Source organism: Scyliorhinus canicula, chromosome 4, assembly GCF_902713615.1.
Source record: "Scyliorhinus canicula chromosome 4, sScyCan1.1, whole genome shotgun sequence".
Lineage (NCBI taxonomy): Eukaryota > Metazoa > Chordata > Chondrichthyes > Carcharhiniformes > Scyliorhinidae > Scyliorhinus > Scyliorhinus canicula.
In genome coordinates this window covers 165,167,168-165,173,981 of record NC_052149.1, presented here as the reverse complement: position 1 = coordinate 165,173,981, position 6,814 = coordinate 165,167,168, and positions in this window count along the sequence as shown.

Sequence of the window (6,814 nt, the reverse complement as noted above, 5' to 3'; positions counted from 1 at the left end):
GCCTTGGAACTTTGTCCAAGCTAAAACTAACTGCTCTTGTCCTGCCCCGGGCTCTCCTGTGAAGCTCTCTTGACGACAGGTGTGGGCGATGTAGGGGAAGTCCTGCGAATCATGTACACATGTTCAGGGCGTGTCCATGGCTGAGGGGCTTTTGGCAGGGATTTGCAGACGTCATGTCATAGGTCCTGCAAGGGAGGGTGGCTCCGAGTCCAGAGTTGGCAATCTTTGGAGTATTGGAAGGCCCGGGAGCCCCGGGAGCCCCGGGAGTGAGAGAGGCCAACGTTTTGGCCTTTGCTTCCCTGGTGGCCCGGAGATGGATTTTACTGGGATGGAGGGACTCTGAGGCCCCAAAGTCGGGGGTTTGGGTTAGCGACATGGGGTTTCTCCGGCTGGAGAAAAGGAGTTTGTTGCAGGGGTTCACGTGGAGGTGGCAGCCGTTCATCAACTTCTTCGAGAAAAATTAGACTGGCAGCGGGGGGTGGGAGTGGGGAAAAAGGGGAGGCATGGAGTAGGAAAACAAATGGCGGGAATGCTGGGAAGGGTTGGCGGTGTGTTTTTATAAGCCATGTTGCTTGGGGTTTGCGTTTGGGGCAATGATGGTTATTTCGTTGTGTGTCCTGTTGATGTTATTGTTGAAAAGTGTTAAAATTATTGTTATGTGCTGAATTATATTTACATTTGTATTGTATCTTTTGTTGTTATAAAAGCATAAATGCCTTAATAATGTGCTTGGTTAAAAAAAAGAAAAGGGTTAAAATTATAAATGCCTCAATAAAATATCTTCTAAAGAAGTGTGTATGTGTAGGGTGAGCTCACCCACTCTCTGCTGCAAGCAGCCTCATTTATTTTGAGTGCACACCCATGGGCCACGGCTCGGACTCTGCTTTCGAGAAAGAAATGTGCCACCCTTCCGTGGTTTGACCTGCATATGACTCCAGACCCACTGAAATGTGGTTGACTCTTAACACCGCTCTGAAATGGCTCAACATGCCACTATGTTCAACGGCAATTGAGGATGGGCAACAAATGCTATCTTTGCCGGTGACGCTCACATCCTATGACGGGATTTTAAAAAAAGAGTGTCCCGCTCTGTCCCTTTTTGTGATTTGTCTTAGCATTTCTTGTTCGCCACATACATCAATAGTTACTTGACAGACTCCATCGATCCTATTTCTTTGGACAGAGTCCTTGACACCCACAACCATTCAGCAAAGCTATCCTCCTTTGTGGAGGGGGGGGGGCGTCGTACCTGGGATCAAGATGGCTTCAAGATGGCACATTTGACAGGAGATTGGAACTGAGTTTAGTTTTGTGGCAAACTTGGTAATTTGATATCAAGTACAGTTCCAAGGCATTGCTGGTGATTACAGCCAAACTGTCTCATTTGTAGGACTGAGAGGGGTAGATCTGTCACTGAAGCCTTGGATTCTTCCTATTTTGATCTAGATAATCCTGAAAGATAAAGCTCTAATGCTTAGAGTGCTCCCAATTAGACAAGCAATAGATCTTTAGCCATGTGCTTTGCTGGTAAGATGCACAGTTTTAACCAGTTAAGGCCATTAATATCTCAGGCACGGTTGTTGGTTTCTAAACTGTGGCTAATATCAACCTTTGTTTAAATCTCTCAGTGTTTCTATGTCCATAAATTTGCATAAAAGATGGACACGACCTGTGTCAATTTCTGTGGCTTAAAATGATAAAGCTGAGAATGGAGAAATGAAATGATCAGTAAAACCTATGCAGAACATTGTTTTTTTTACTTAAGAGTTTACTTACAGAGTATTTCAAGCCGGAGAAGAGGCAGAGAAACAGAAAAAGAGAGAGAGAGAGTAAGAAAAGTAAATGGCAAATCCTGGCATCCTCTGAACAACAGAACTACAACTCCCAGCAATCCATAAATACACAGTGATCAGATTACAGAAAACTAAATTTCTCCCAATGAGCGAGAAGCACTGGTTTATTTACAGGCTTGTCTGATTTAGGCGGCGCGGTGATGCAGTGGTTAGCGCTGCTGCCTCACGCCGCTGAGGACCTGGGGCCAGTATCGGCCCTGGATCACTGTCTCTGCGGAGTTTGCACATTCCCCCCATGTCTGCATGGGTCTCACCCCCGCAACCAGCAAGATGTGCAGGTTAGGTGGATTAGCAATGTTAAATTGCCCCTTAATTAAAAACAAAGACTTGTTTGATCTATATAAACTTTTTGTCTAAATTCCTAGGTTGACATAAAATCCACTGAAATAATATCATAAACACTTTAGGGGTTTAAATTTAGAGTAACTTCTTTTTTTTTAAATATAGAGTACCCCATTCACTTTTTCCAATTAAGGGGCAATCTAACGTGGTCAATCCATCTACCCTGCACATCTTTGGGTTATGTGGGTGAAACTCACACAAACACGGAGAGAACGTGCAAACTCCATACAGACAGTGATCTAGGGCCGGGATCAAACCAGGGACCTCGGCACCGTGAGACAGCAATGCTACACACTGCGCTACCGTGCTGCCCCTAAGTTCCAAGAACATACAGCACATACATGATCGCAAAGGAGGGGAAAAGTACAATCTTATAAATCCCCACCACGTTTTCACAAGTATAATTCAAGTGCTTAATAATTTTAAATTTTGCAATCACATACTTATCTCGTTTTTGAATATAAATGCGATGCAGCTGCCTTACGTTTTTGTTCATCCAACATAGGTGCTGAATAGAGTTTTAAAGTGCAAGATTTGAATTAGGAATTGAACAATTGGAAAATAGCTTAAAATATCTTTGTTAAAAAATATTATGGTTGCCACTTGTTTTGGCACTGAGCAGGCTCAGTTTAATATGTAACATGATGTTATGAAGGCTCTATCACTATGGCAACTGAATGGGATGCTTGAGATTGTCCATTTTGTACTATGCTCCCTGTGACACTGAGTCATTCTATAACTCAAATATCACAGTCAATCATTAATGTATTTCCAACATAGCACTGACCCACAAATCTTTGACATCTAGATTGACTGTTTCTTATGCAATTGTTTTCACTCTTTGTCCTTTTGAGTTTGTTGAAAATTATAAACATCATTCTTTGTCCTTCACATTATTCCTTTCATGCAATGCCATGGCAATGACCTTTCGGGAAATTACTTTTGAAATTTGTTGAACTAAACAATGCTTCAGTGCATTTCCAGGTTAAATGAATAATGGATTATCATTGGTACTATGTTTTTTTATCCTTGTTTGATGTGTTACGAGGAAAATGAGGAGCAGGGTGACAACATTTTGACTGAATTCCAAGTTAGTTGACCCAACACGGAAACAGGCAACATTTTGGGTCGATTGGGTTTTTGAGCCGGTCAGTGAGTTCTTTTTCATGTTAATGTTTTTGTGAAGTTCTCTGGTTAAGATTTCCACTTTTAGTTTGGCATTTGTGTGCTCGGAGTATAATTGTCTTGTTACCTGAAGCTAAGAAGATGAGCACAAAACCTGCTCCCCATCCTCCCTCATCTATCCACCAGTCGGCCACTTGGAAGCACCAAGGATAACCTAGCCTTACTCTTTCCTGAAATCCACCCTCCTCTCCCACCTGGCCCCCATTGAAATGAAATGAAAATCGCTTATTGTCACGAGTAGACTTCAATGAAGTCTAGACTTCAATGAAGTTACTGTGAAAAGCCCCTAGTCGCCACATTCCGGCGCCTGTCCGGGGAGGCTGGTACGGGAATCGAACCGTGCTGCTGGCCTGCTTGGTCTGCTTTATAAGCCAGCGATTTAGCCTTGTAAGCTAAACCAGCCCCTGCTGGGGGACACTACCATCTCCATATTTTTGCCTCCTCCCTCCACACAGCTCAAATCGGGAACTGAGTAGCGTAAGGCATTTGCTTACAACCATTCCCACAAAACATGCCTTCTGTTCCAAAAGTGAAGTTTTAGAAGTACATTTTCCCATATGTCTCCTGGACAAAGCTGCGTCTCAGCTTCAACTGATACCTTTGAAATTGAAAGGTAGATTATTGGGATGAAGGAAAAAAAGTCACGTTTTCAATCGTAAGATAAAAAGCAGGATCATTGCACTTAGTCTTCAAATCACATGACAATAGCTCTAGCACTGACCAGTACATCCACATCTCATTGTCTTAATTTTGCCCAAGATTAATGGTTGTTTTTTTGATACTTTGGGAAAAGGCTGTATTGATTTTGGATGCACGAAGAAATATGTACAGAGCTATTGTAAGGAATGCAAGAGATGCCAAAAAGTAACATCTGGGACTGGAGTGTATGTCAATTCAGAGACTACCAAACTGGGAAATATCAGCTCCAGCTGGCCACAACATATTGGAACATTTTTCCAGTTTGTTTCTGCCAAGGCAACATCGAGACCAGTACCAGCTGCTAATTCCTGAAAGTCCTAAATTTTCCCATTGAGGAATATATGAAATAGTGATATAATGAACTGCACATAGAGCGTTCCAACATACACTTTGCTGGTTTAATTGCATAAAATGGGCTACATTTTGCTATCTACTTTGGGGCAGCACGGTAGCATGGTGGTTAGCATAAATGCTTCACAGCTCCAGGGTCCCAGGTTCGATTCCCGGCTGGGTCACTGTCTGTGCGGAGTCTGCACGTCCTCCCCGTGTGTGCGTGGGTTTCCTCCGGGTGCTCCGGTTTCCTCCCACAGTCCAAAGATGTGCGGGTTAGGTGGATTGGCCATGCTAAATTGCCCTTAGTGTCCTAAAAAGTAAGGTGGGGGGGGGGGGTTGTTGGGTTACGGGTACAGGGTGGATACGTGGGTTTGAGTAGGGTGATCATTGCTCGGCACAACATCGAGGGCCGAAGGGCCTGTTCTGTGCTGTACTGTTCTATGTTCTATGTACTTCTCGTTCAGACAGGTGGGTGATCTGCTTCAGAGCTGCCTCAAGGACTCGGTTAGTTGTGGAAGATAGCATAGATGTGTTTAAGGTGAATCAAGATAGCTGCACGAGGGAGAAAGGGGTGGGTAGATATCTCACTTGTGTAAGTTGAAGAGGGGTGGGAGGAGGCTCATGAAGTATAAATGCTGACATAAACAAATTGGGCTTTGCTTAAATTCTATGTGAGTATGTAAATCTATGTAATTGCATTGAGAAGTATGGAATTGGGCCATGCACAATATACATATCTCAGGTTAAATCTGGTGCTGGATTCTCTGTTGGTGGGATCCTCGTTTCGCCGGCAGCGCACTCACGCCAGCAGATGGCTGCCGGGACGGAAAATCTCATTGCCAGCGAGGGCGCACCACACCAGAAAACGGGCCTGATTTGAGTTATGGTGCGACAATTAATCTTCACCATCCTGCACCTTTTGAAGGGAAGTAATCAGCTTTGGGACCCCATAATGAATCCAGCAAAAGATGTTGGAAAGTAAATGTGCGAGGATGTTCAATGAGGACAGGATCAGGCTCGGCATTAACGTCTCTTATAATCAAAAAGCCTTTTGGTTTTTCACCAAGTTCCATAAGTGAAGAATGACCACTTGAGGGAAGTTTGTAGCTATGGGATTGGAAGCCCAGCATCAGAGAGAGGGCAAAGAGGAAAACAGCCACTTGCATTTGAATTGTATGTAAATTATGAATGCGGTAAAATGAACAGTGATCCCTGCCATTATCTGACAATATGAGTGATTAATATGCATGTCTCTTGTGTTGATTTTCTACAAGATGGATAGCTGTTTCATTTGGCATCCAGCAATTTGGCAATAAGGCAGAAATGATTTTGGGTGTGAAAAACAGTTAGTGAGAAACTGTTATTGAGTGGAAATGCAGAAAGTTCTTACAACAAAAAACCTTGGGCGCGATTCTCCGCACTCGCGGAAAATCACGAAGTCGGCCGTGAAAACGGCTGAATTTGCCGACGGCCCGACACGGCCCCTTTCCCAAGGTATTCACGCCCGGGAAATGGGCTAGGAACGGGGCTGTGGCAATTACGTTCCAGATGACGTCGGAACGCTGCAACGCCACGAACACGGCCACGTGACGCCGCCCGACGTCGTAAAAAGGCGCGGCCGAGCACAGGAACGGAACGGGAAACATGTCGGAGCCACGGAGGGCAGCGCCGAGGTTTGCTGAGGCCGACAGAGAAACGCTCCTCGATGAGGTGGAGCAGAGGAGGGGCATCATCCGCCCGAGAAGAGGGCATCACCACCCTGCAAGCGTGGTGCGCCAGGCCTGGCGAGAGGTGGCTGCTGCCGTGAGTGCTGTGGGGCAGACCCCTCGCTCTGGGGAGCAGTGCCGCAAAAAGCTGCACGACCTCACCAGGGCTGCCAGGGTAAGTACCAAGAGGGTGCCCCCGGGTCACAACAATCCCTCCCCCCACCCTTTACTTAATCAGCCACCTCCCCCCCGGCACGGGGGGTGGAGGGGGATTGGGGCAGAGTGAGTGGAGGGTGGTTCACTAAGTAGTCGCAGACCCAGCGCTCTGGCCCCCCTGGAGAGATGCAATGGTCTTGTTACAACTTGACCCCCAAACTGTGCCAGTATCTGAACGGCCTGCTGATACCTGCCGTATTGTAATGATCTACCTATGCCCCCTCCCCCAACAGGACAAGACCGCTCACAACACCCGTGAGAGGAACAAGACCGGAGGGGGTTCGTCCATTCAACACCCCCTCACCACGTTCGAGCAGAGGGCACTGGACCTTGTTGGGGGATCTGCCACCCGGGAGGTCGCGCAATGCGAGGTTGGCGGAGCTGCACCAAGTGAGACAACCCTGCAGGACAAACACCCCCCCCCCCCCCCCCCCCACCCCATCCTCTGTCCCTTCACACTCTGCCCACTGGGACACCTCC